The 12500-nt window shown below is 34.0% G+C and overlaps 1 protein-coding gene across 2 annotated transcripts in view; it reads left to right on the top strand.

Moving 5' to 3' along the window:
- The first annotated feature begins 7656 nt into the window (after window positions 1-7656).
- Pld (Phospholipase D) overlaps window positions 7657-12500 on the top strand; it is a 90161-nt gene continuing 85317 nt past the window's right edge. The window contains exon 1 of one of the 2 annotated variants that reach the window (XM_068356206.1): window positions 7657-7694. The gene's annotated coding sequence lies outside the window, so the exon portion shown is untranslated. Of the gene's footprint in view, window positions 7695-7809; window positions 7991-12500 lie in introns of those variants that run through there. The other variant, XM_068356203.1, reaches the window with a different exon arrangement.

The raw sequence follows: 12500 nt of genomic DNA, 5'->3' as shown, positions 1-12500 counted from the left end.
CTGTCAAAACTTCAGCAGTAATGAAAGCCTTTCAAAATTAACAGAATATGAGAAACCACTATGTATGGCATTCTTAGACTATGAGAAAGCTTTTGATTCTGTCAAAATTTCAGCAGTAATGAAAGCCTTTCAAAATTAACAGAATATGACAAACCACTATATATAGCATTCATAAACTATGAGAAAGCTTTTGATTCTGTCAAAATTTCAGCAGTAATGAAAGCCTTTCAAAATTAACAGAATATGACAAACCACTATATATGGCATTCTTAGACTATGAGAAAGCTTTTGATTCTGTCAAAATTTCAGCAGTAATGAAAGCCCTTTAATGACAATGAATAGTATTTTATATAAGAACACTTGAAGATAGCTATACAGGTAGTACAGCAATCCTAAAACTACATAATTATTATTATTATTACTACCCAAGCTACAACCCTAATTGGAAAAGCAAGATGCTATAAGCCCAGGGGCTCCAATAGGGAAAAATAGCCTGGTGAGGAAAGGAAATAAGGAAATAAATAACTAGATAGTGAGAAAAATCCTGATGGAGTAAGGAATTAGACAGGGAGACCCCATCTCTCTTAGGTTATTCACAGCATGCCTAGAAGAAGTTTTTATGAATTTAGATTGGGAAAATGTAGGAATTACACTTAATGGAGAATACATTAACATCTTATAACAGATGACATAGTTCCATTTAGTGAATCATTTGAGGAACTGCAAAAGATGATAGAAGATGTGAATAGAGAGATGTAGGACTGAAAATGAATATGAGTAAAACTAAGATAATGTGAAAATGCAGAGACACTACTAATAAGGGTTATGGACGAACCTCTAGAGATTGTTATTAAATATACATACTTTAAATAGGCAGTGTTTCCCCAGGACATGAGACCAAAATTGAAAGAAGGATAAGCATGGGATGGAGAGCTATTGATAAACAAAAGGAGATTATGAAAATTAAAATGCCACGTTCTCTAAAAAGAGAAGTATTTAATCAGATGGTTCTACCAGTGTTAACTTATGCATCAGAAACTTGGAGCCTTACTAGAGCCTTAGAACATAAGCTAGTTACAACTCAAAGAGCTATGGATAACAGAATGGGTACCTAGAGATTGCAAAAGAAGCAGGGGAAGGAAGAGAAGACGATGGATTGACGAGCTAAGTAAATTTGTAGTCACTGACTGTAATAGAAAGTCAATAGTCCTGCAGCGGACTGATTATGGCTGATGATATATATATATATATATATATATATAACTGACTGTGTATCTGTTAATTCAGGTGACTCATATCACAGGTGGACAGAGCAAAATGATGTGTAGCACAGAGAGAGAGAGAGAGAGAGAGAGAGAGAGAGAGAGTTAATATGAACATCCTACCCGCATTATCTAAATATTGATTGGCATGGTTCAATGACACGTTTGTATACCTCAAAAAAAAATCCTATAGAAAAGTATTCCAAAGTTTATATGTTTGCCATTTACTTTGTTTTTGTTGTTGTTGTTGTTGTTTTGAGCTCTAGAATTCTATACTTCCTTCCGTGTTCCCCTGCTTACATTATTTATAAGTATTCTTTATAATTGTTAGCTTTTTATAGGTTCCAATTGTCGACGTAGGCCTAGTGTTGATCAGCAAACTAAAATTTCCATCTATATTTCTTTTTTAACAACAAAAAACTTCATTAATTTATGAAATTCTATTTGCGAAAGGTAAAGATAATTTTATATTACCTCTCTTTGAACACTGTATAATTATTCCTTTTAAAATGAATTAGAAAATATCGAGTTAAAATATTTTTTTTTTTTTAGAAACAGCAGCTGTGTGGACTCCAGCCCTTGTTGCCATCTTGGAGCTTGAAGCATTATTTCTTTATTTTCCTTTTTGATAATTATTTTCATTTAAATCTTTCTATTGGTAATTGTATAAGATCGTATTTGAATTAGATTGCAGTATTTAATTAATTAGTTTATTAATTAGTTTATTTTTAATTAGATGTAATTATGGTCACCGAGTGGAGTCGAAGGTGCCAGTTACTCATTTTTAGGTTTAAATTTCCTGTGACTAATACGTAGAGTATAATTATTAGTTATTTTTTTTTTATATAAATAACACTTTTATCGTTATTTGCATCCTCTAAATAACTGAAATCTGCGTCATATTTAGATTAACAAAGAATGTATATAATTATTTTATATATTTACCAAAAGACCAAGACATTAATGGGAAGTTGACTCATGTTTGGGTAGTAGTAAATACTCTCTCTCTCTCTCTCTCTCTCTCTCTCTCTCTCTCTCTCCTACACAACTAGAATTAGAATCAAATCAATGTATTGAATGCTCTTATATATATATATATATATATATATGTGTGTGTGTGTGTGTGTGTGTGTATGTATAATGTATGTATGTGCGTGTGTTTGTAATTAAGTGAATACATTATATATGACCTTGATTTTGAGCAATTTCTCAATTTATCCTGAATTATCAAACAGAATATTAAATACTGAGTTATGTACGATAAGTTTTGCGTTTCCGTATAAGGAAACTATTGGCCAACGTATATATTTCTAGGACATACATCCGTCGTTCTAGAATTCTATTATATTGTTCTACTTATTTACAAATTTCTCCTGAAGTTACGAAATCTTATTTTGCAATAAGTAATTTAAATATTACTTTAAAATCTTTGTGGTTTTAAAACCGCTGGTATTTCAATCTCAGTTTTTACAATGCGGAAGTAAATTTATGTTTTTATTATTTAAATACGCATAAGTTAACATATTGGTGTTTTATTTTCTTAGAATATATATATATATATATATATATATATAAACCTGTGTGTGGGTGAAGAAAAAGCTAATATAGGCCTAATTACATATTTTTTTTGATGTTTGCAAAGGAATTACTCTTCAGTTGGTGATAATGAAGAGAAGTGGCAGACATTGGTGAAATTATTAGCTCTCTCTCTCTCTCTCTCTCTCTCTCTCTCTCTCTCTCTCTCTCATAATTGAAGCATGCTCTCCTGCATAGATTTAAAGTATGTTATTATTATTATTATTATTATTATTATTATTATTATCTACAACCCTATTTGGAAAAGCAGGATGCTATAAACCTAATTGCTCCACCAGTGTAAATAGCCCAGCGAGGAAAGGAAATAAGGAAATAAACAAATTATATGATAAATAATTAATAGAGTTTGAACTTCCGAAGTTCCACCGATTCAACCACCCGATTAGGAAGATCATTCCATAATCTGGTCACAGCTGGAATAAAACTTCTAGAATACTGTGTAGTATTGATCCTTATAACTGCATACGCAGCTCTTCTAGGAGAAGGACACTGCAAATTCAAACCGTTGTTTTCTAGTCTTGGGTAGTGTCATAGCCTCTGTACCATGGTCTTCCACTGTCTTGGGTTAGAGTTCTCTTGCTTGGGGTAGACTCAGGCCCACTATTCTATCTTATTTCTCTTCCTCTTGTTTTTTTAAGGTTTTATAGTATATATTAAAGATCTATTTTAAGGTTACTGTTCTTGAAATATATGATTTTTCCTTTTTTATTATTCTCCTATAGTTTATTTATTTCCCTGTTTCCTTTCCTCACTGAGCTATTTTTCCCTGTTGGAGCCCTGGGGCTTATAGCATCTTGCTTTTCCAACTAGGGTTGTAGCCTAGCTTGTAACAACAACAACAACAACAATAATAATAATAATAATAATAATAATAATAATAATAATAATAATAATAATATATTTTCATTTTTCCCACGATTTCTCACCATGAGACACAGTTTCCGATCTTTTAGGTTACCAACGTATTAAATCTCTCTCTCTCTCTCTCTCTCTCTCTCTCTCTCTCTCTCTCAAAATTTTATCATATTTTCTTTTTTCCCTCTATTTCCCACCATAAGACTAAGTTTCTGACCTGTCTGGTTACCAACGTATAAAATCTCTCTCTCTCTCTCTCTCTCTCTCTCTCTCTCTCACAAAATTTTATCATATTTTCATTCTTTCCCAAGATTTCCCACCATGAGACTAAGTTTCCGATCTTTTAAGTTACCAACGTATAAAATCTCTCTTTCTCTCTCTCTCTCTCTCTCTCTCTCTCTCTCTCTCTCTCTCTTCCCGAGTACTTCCGTTGCCTTAAACATCTCGCGAAAATTTTATATTTTCATTCTTTCCCCCGATTTCCTACCATGAGTCTAAGTTTCCGATCTTTTAAGTTACCAACGTATAAAATCTCTCTCTCTCTCTCTCTCTCTCTCTCTCTCTCTCTTCCCGAGTACTTCCGTTACCTTGCGCACTTGGAAAGTTTATTTTGGCACATTTTACGTATCTGTCATACTGTCCGCTAGCGGATATCCTGTGTGGAATCCAGCCCCCAGTTCAAAGGTACAGGAGGCTAAACGAAGTTTTGCACCGTGAGTCAGTGACTTTGGGATAGCCAGAAGTCCTTATTCGAGTCTGGCTTGATCCGGTTACAGTTGTTCATTTGTGGAGGACTGTCGTGAACTGGGTTTAAACTTTTCGAGGTACATTACCTTAGTTGGAGGTAATTTGCACGGTTTTAAGGTAAATTTTAAGGGAATTTCTATCATTCTAGCTTCAAATTTAAGGAAATTTCATAAGTTTTTAAGGTAATCTAACGTAAATAACAGCAGGATCTAAGGTAATGGACAAATACTCAAGTTTAAACCCTGGCCAGGAGTCCTACCGTCCTAAAAGCAGTTAGTTTGTGCGTCCTTATGTGGGTCCTACCGTCCTAGAAGCAGTTAGTTTGTGCGTCCTTATGTGGGTCCTACCGTCCTAGAAGCAGTTAGTTTGTGCGTCCTTATGTGGGTCCTACCGTCCTAGAAGCAGTTAGTTTGTGCGTCCTTATGTGGGTCCTACCGTCCTAGAAGCAGTTAGTTTGTGCACCCTTAAGACTCGGGGATCCTACCGTCCTAGAAGCAGTTAGTTTGCGCTTCCTTTTGAAAGTGAAGGAAGTTAGAGCTTCTTGCGAGTTCGAGTAAATATTTAACCTTTCGGTGAAATATAGTTTTTGTGGAATATATCGAACTATACGAAGAAGAAATGTCCGGGGACAGAAATGTGTATAAAGTGTCGAATGTGTTTAATGTGACTCCAACATCTGCATGTGTATGTACATTGAGGTCTCATTGTACATTAATGTGATTGTGTTATTTTTTTAGTGTGATTTTTTTTTAACCAGACTTGTGATATATAGTCGATTTTTATTGCTATTTTTATTATTATTATTATTATTATTATTAGTTAAATTATTATTATTATTATTATTATTATTATTATTATTATTATTATTATTATTATTATAATTATTATTATTATCTTTAGTAAAATTATTATTATTATCTTTAGTGAAATTATTATTATTATTATTATTATTATTATTATTATTATTATTATTATTATCTTTAGTAAAATTATTATTATTATTATTATTATTATTATTATTATTATTATTATTATTATTATTATTATTATTATTATCTTTAGTAGAATTATTATTATTATTATTATTTATTATTATTATTATTATTTATTATTATTATTATTATTATTCAGATAATTATGTAGATTTTATCAGTGTTTTTTTTTTCAAATTATAATTATATATATATATATATATATATCCGAAAATTTAATTATATATATATATGTATATATATATATATATATCTATCTATATATATATATATATATATATCTATCTATATATATATATATATATATATGTATATATATATATATATATATATCCTCCTGTGCCTATTGATGCAAAGGGCCTCGGTTAGATTTCACCAGTCGTCTCTATCTTGAGTTTTTAAACCAATACTTCCCCATTCATCATCTCCTACTTCACGCTTCTTAGTCCTCAGCCATATAGGCCTGTGTCTTCCAACTCTTCTAGTGCCTTGTGGAGCCCACTTGAACGTTTGGTGAACTAATCTCCCCTAGGGAGTGCAAAAGAGCATGCCTAAACCATCTCCATCTACCCCTCATCATGATTTCATCCACATATGGCACTTGAGTAATCTCTCTTATAGTTTCATTTCTAATCCTGTCCTTTCATATATATATATATATATATATATCTATATATATATATATATATAGATATATATATATATATATATATATATACTGTATATGTATATATACTAGTGTACGCAACCCGTCAAATATGACGGCTAAATATTCAGATAGATATGCATATACGCACTCCCTCTCACCAGGGTTAGACTACTCCCTCTCTCCCCCTTCCCCGAGGAGTAGGGAGAGTTGAGCGTAACCGGAAAGAGAGAGAGAGAGAGAGAGAGGAGAGAGAGAGAGAGAGAGAGAGAAACTTTCTCTTAAATTGGAGGGATTGTATCCACGAAAGGAAAAGTTAGTACTAAACCAAATCAAGTCTTTAAACTGACACACACACACACACACACACACACACACCATATATCATTATCAAAACCACCAACATTACAACCTTCATTTATATAACGTCAGTTTGAAGGTAAATTCTCAGTATTATCATCACTGGTAACTGCATTCCATCGTGATTTTTGCTTTTTCAAATAGTTTCGTCTTTGCTTGCGTTCAAATCATGCGTCGTTTAAATCAAGGACAGCGAAAGACAAGGAAAAAATTATGTAATATTATGAGATTTTTCGTTTTGGTAATGACTGTGCATGACGTGTTACTTTCTGAAGGTCGCAAGCTCTGAGAGAGAGAGAGAGAGAGAGAGAGAGAGAGAGAGAGAGTCTGGACGAAAATTTGCCATGTCAAATACAGGTGAAAATGTCCTTGTTTTCTGTTACGTAGGAAACTATCATTCTCTCCCATAGGATAGCAAAGACTCTAGCTATGGCAAGCAGCTCCTCTAGGAGAAGGACACTCTAAAATCAAACCCTTGTTCTCTAGTCTTGGGTAGTGCCATAGCCTCTGTACCGTGGACTTCCACTATCTTTGGTTAGAGTTCTCTTGCTTGAGGGTACACTTGGGCACACTATTCTATCTAATTTCTGTTCCTCTAGATTTTTTTTATAAGTTTTTAGTATATGAAATAATTTAATGTTGCTACTGTTCTGGATATATGTTATTTTTACTATTTATCAGTTCTCTTCTAGTTGATTGATTTCTATATTTCCTTTCCTCACTGGGTTAGTTTCCCCTACTAGAGCCCTTGAGCATATATCATCTTGCTTTTCCATCCAAGATTGTAGCTCAGCTTCTAATAATAACAATGATACCTTAAGTGCATTCCACATCACGCTTCAAAGCAAACGTAAATCAATTATCATATCATGAGTGGCAGCAAAATGGCAGTGAATACAGATAGGAGAATATCAATAGAGACTTTTAATAAATCCAAGTGTTTTTTGGTGCCATTGAATCTGGGTCCTGGGGTGGGGCAGGGGCCGAATCTGGGTCCCGGGGTGGGGCAGGGGCCGAATCTGGGTCCCGGGGTGGGGCAGGGGCCGAATCTGGGTCCCGGGGTGGGGCAGGGGCCGAATCTGGGTCCCGGGCCGAATCTGGGTCCCGGGCCGAATCTGGGTCCCGGGGAGGGAGGGACCGGTCAGAGGGTCCCAGATGTAAACACGCCCTGATGTCTTCTTCTTCTACCTCTGGCAGTGTTGTCGTTTGAGGCAAGATAGGAAACCAGCGTTGAACGTATGTTCAGTTGGTTAAAATGTGTGGTTGAGGTTTTAAGCATATCGTATTCCCCGGAGATATAATATATTTGGCTTTTATTACATTTAATAGCTTCTTTTATATTTAGTCATCTTACATAGGCGTATCTGTGATTTGGTTTATAAAAACCAAACTATAATCGTATTTGTTCATTGCGCCCATACGAAATTTTTTTTTTCTTTTTTAAGTGGATGATAAACATTGGATCCTAAGGAAGTACGAAAAACAAATCCTTTGTAGAAACAGAAAGGAAGGAAGGAAGAATTAACAAATAGGTAAGAGAATTCTAGTGATATATGAGGAAATATATATACGTGTAAGAAGTGAACAGGAATTTGAGTGTTGCCATTCTTCCGTTAAGGAAATGCGACTATATATTTTTAAGGTGACCTTGTGAAGGATGCATTGTATTTGTAGGATCCATATAAGGATATAAAACGCGAAAAAATAAGGTTCATAATGACAAACACACATACACACATATACACACACACACACACATATATATATATATATATATATAAATGAATATATATATATATATATATATGATATATATATATATATATATATATTTATACATTCTCTCTCTCTCTCTCTCTCTCTCTCTCTCTCTTATACACACACACACACACACACATATATATATATATATATATACATAATCTGTGAGAGAGAGAGAGAGAGAGAGAGAGAGAGGGAGAGAGAGAGAGAGAGAGAGAGAGACTAAAATTGGAATATGCAATGCAACTCTTGTTGCAAAGAAATATGTATTCAGAGTAAATTGAACTAATGATATCATGCGGGTTTGATCTAGAACCTAGACCAACCGGTTGTTCTGAGCGAGGATTGAATAGAGTTGTTGCTTCAGGAAGGCAAGCAGGACTTAGGATGTATCCTTGAGGGGGGAGGGGGGCGTTGAGGAGCTGTTCCTCTTTGACTATGGCTCCATCAGGACATGTCCCACACGTAGGCCTACTTTCTTAGGATCATATGTAGGCCTACTGTCTCCTACGTAATGTTTATCCCGATTTTTAAGTTGTTTTAGGTAATATATATATATATATATATATATATATCATCATCATCATCATCATCATCATCAGTCGTTACTAGTCCACTGCAGAACAAAGGCCTCAGACATACCCTTCTACTCGCGTCTGATCATGGTCTTTCCGTGGCAGTCCACGCGCGCAAACTTCCTTAGTTCGTCGATCCATCGTCTTCTCTTCCTTCCTCTGCTTCCTTTACAATTAATTTGGACCTATGCTGTTATTCTTAATGCCCTTCTCATTATATTTCATGCCACACCCATTTTTTTAACTTGCAAGTTGTAAGAATATTCTCTACTTTGGTTCGCTCTCGTATCCATTAGGTAGTAGGTTGGCCAGGGCACCAGCCGCCCGTTAAGATACTACCACTAGAGAGTTATGGGGTCCTTTGACTGGCCAGATAGTATTACATTGGATCTTTCTCTCTGGTTACGGTTCTTTCCCTTTGCCTACACAGACACCGAATAGTCTGGCCTATTCTATACAGATTCTCCTCTATCCTCATACACCTGACAACACTGAGATTACCAAACAATTCTTCTTCTCTCGAGGGGTTAACTACTAAACTGTATTTGTTCAGTGGTCACTTTCCTCTTGGTAAGGGTAGAAGAGACTCTTTAGCTATGGTAAGCAGCTCTTCTAGGAGAAGGACACTCCAAAATCAAACCATTGTTCTCTAGTCTTGGGTAGTGCCATAGCATCTGTACCATGGTCTTCCACTGTCTTGGGTTAGAGTTCTCTTGCTTGAGGGTACACTCGGGCACACTGTTCTATCTAGTTTTTCTCCCTCTTGTTTTGTTAGAGTTTTTATAGTTTATATAGGAAATATTTATTTCAATGTTTTTGCTGTTCTTAGAATATTTTATTTTTCCTTGTTTCCTTTCCTCACTGGGCTATTTTCCCTGTTGGAGCCCCTGGGCTTATAGCATCCTGCTTTTCCAACTAGGGTTGTAGCTTAGCATTTAATATATATATATATATATATATATATATACACATTTCAACATTAGAAAGTTTTACATTTTAGTTCTATTTAATTTGTACCGGACCATTACATCTAGACGCGTGTTATGTTCGTCCTACATTTTAGATTTTCTCTTTATCTTTGAAATCTGAGGGCAATTTGTCTGTCTAGATCTTCCAAATAAACGAGGAGAAAACAGGCAACACACAATACACAGTTGTGTAGCGATACCGATGTTCATTCAAATGTAAGGAGGGTATTTTCTTATTACATATAGCTGTTGTTGATGTGCACCCCAGTGGGTAGAGAGATGCTGTTTGGTGTTCCTCAGGGAAATGTTCTTGGGCCATTACTTTTCATGCTATATACACGTCATTGGGTTTAGCTTAGAAAACAAGTTCGTTGCATATGCAGATGATGCTACTCTCTTTGCTTTAGGCCTACGCATGACTTGTGGTTTAGCTTAGAAAACAAGCTTGTTGCATATGCAGATGATGCTACTCTCTTTGTTTTAGGCCTACACGGGACATGTAGTTCGGCCTAGAAAACAAGCTTATTGCATATGCAGATGATGCTACTCTCTTTGTTTTAGGCCTACACAAGACGTGGTTTGGCCTAGAAAACAAGCTCGTTGCATATGCAGATGATGCTACTCTCTTTGTTTTAGGCCTACACATGACATGTGGTTTGGCCTAGAAAACAAGCTCGTTGCATATGCAGATGATGCTACTCTCTTTGTTTTAGGCCTACACATGACATGTGGTTTGGCCTAGAAAAACAAGCTCGTTGCATATGCAGATGATGCTACTCCCTTTGTTTTTAGCTCCTCAACATCCAGATCTCAGCATTGATATTGTTTCTTTAACTCTACACGACGCTTAAAGTTTGGTTCTTGATAGAAAATCAACTTTTGAGAAATATTCTAGAAGTTTTATTCCACCTGTGACCAAGTTGTGGAATGATCTTCCTAATCGGGCAGTTGAATCGGTAGAACTTCATAAGTTCAAACTTACAGCAAATGTTTTTATTTTGAACAGGCTGACATAAGTCTCTCTTTATAGTTTAAATATGATCGGTGTATTTTAATGCTGTCACCGTAGTTCAAATAATTTGTATTAATTGTTCATTACTTCTGTTAGTTTATTTATTTCCTTATTTTTCGTCCTCACTGGGCTATTTTTCCCTATTGGAGACCTTAGGCTTTTTCACCTAGGTTTGTAGCTTAGCTAGTAATATATATATATATATATATATATATATTTATATATTGCGTAAAAATCACAGGAAAACGTGATGCTCAGATGCAGAAGAACCACAGGGAAAATGAAAATACGAAATATACAATAAAGTCCTGACTAGTTTCGTGATACTTACTCAGTCCTCAGTCTTCTGCATATATATATATATATATATATATGTGTGTGTATATATATATATATATATATACATACATACATATATATATATATATATATATTTATATATATACTGTATATGAGAGAGAGAGAGAGAGAGAGAGAGAGAGAGAGAGAGCAGCTGTTATCTCTTGGCCATGAAGAAATGCAGTTTGCGTCACAAAGGAAAAGAAAACGATGTCAGATTTCAGCTACAGGTCGGACATGCAGAAGAATTATCTAGGAATCTACTTTCATATCTTCAAATATGGTGAGAGAGAGAGAGAGAGAGAGAGAGAGAGAGAGAGAGAGAGAGAGAGGTTATTATTTTAATCTGTATTTTGATAAGCATCTTTATATATAATGTTTTTAAGCACACTAAATGAAAACGGGGAAAAGGACTATAGAAATAATTTGTGTTTGGGAGGAAAACAAGAATAAACAAAGCAAAAATGGCGGATATATCAAAACACATGTTTTGAGATATGCAATTTAATACCAATCGTATAGAGAAAAAGAAAGAAAATGAAGAAAATATGTTTTCTTATCTCGCAATTTTGATCTGAAGGTTCTACCAAAATCGTTTTTAAAACACCAAAGGCCACTTTCATGTGGCTTTGTTTGATAAATTACAAGGTTTGGCAACTCTAAAGTTTTTTTTTTTCCTTAAAACAAAGAAGTCTATCTTTAAATTAGTGTTTTGGGGTCACTGTAGGGACGTGTTGTTATGAAGATTTTGTAATAGCTCTTGAATCTTTGATATAAATTTGAAAGTAATAATGTATTTCCATCGTTTATTTTATATTTGATTGTATTTTAAACATAATTCTTATTCAATATCATTTTTAAAAAAAGTTTTCTCTACTAAACTTAGAATATATGTTAATATATTTCGAGAAACTACACAATTCTAAAGGCGTTTCGATCGCTAAATACCAAAACATAATCCCTTCCGTCAAGTTAAGCGTTGTTGTGAAGATTTTGTAATAGCTCTTGAAATTTGGATTTAAATTCCAAAATAATAATGTATTAATATCGTTTCTTTTATTATTCTATGATATTTAGAATATTTTTGTTATTTAATGTAATATTTTAAAGGGTTTTCTATTTCAAATTTAGAATTTATATCAATATATTTCGAGAATCTACACAATTTTAAAGGCGTTTCGATCGCCGAAGATTTTGTAATAGCTCTTGAAATTTGGATTTAAATTCCAAAATAATAATGTATTATATCGTTTATTTTATTATTCTATGATATTTGAAATATTTTTGTTATTTAATGTTATATTTTAAAGAGTTTTCTATTTTAAATTTAGAATTTATATCAATATATTTCGAGAATCTACACAATTTTCAAGGCGTTTCGATCGCC

This window comes from Palaemon carinicauda, chromosome 32 (assembly GCF_036898095.1).
Source record: "Palaemon carinicauda isolate YSFRI2023 chromosome 32, ASM3689809v2, whole genome shotgun sequence".
NCBI lineage: Eukaryota > Metazoa > Arthropoda > Malacostraca > Decapoda > Palaemonidae > Palaemon > Palaemon carinicauda.
Note: the sequence above shows the minus strand (reverse complement) of the source record. Positions and strands in the feature narration are given on the sequence as shown.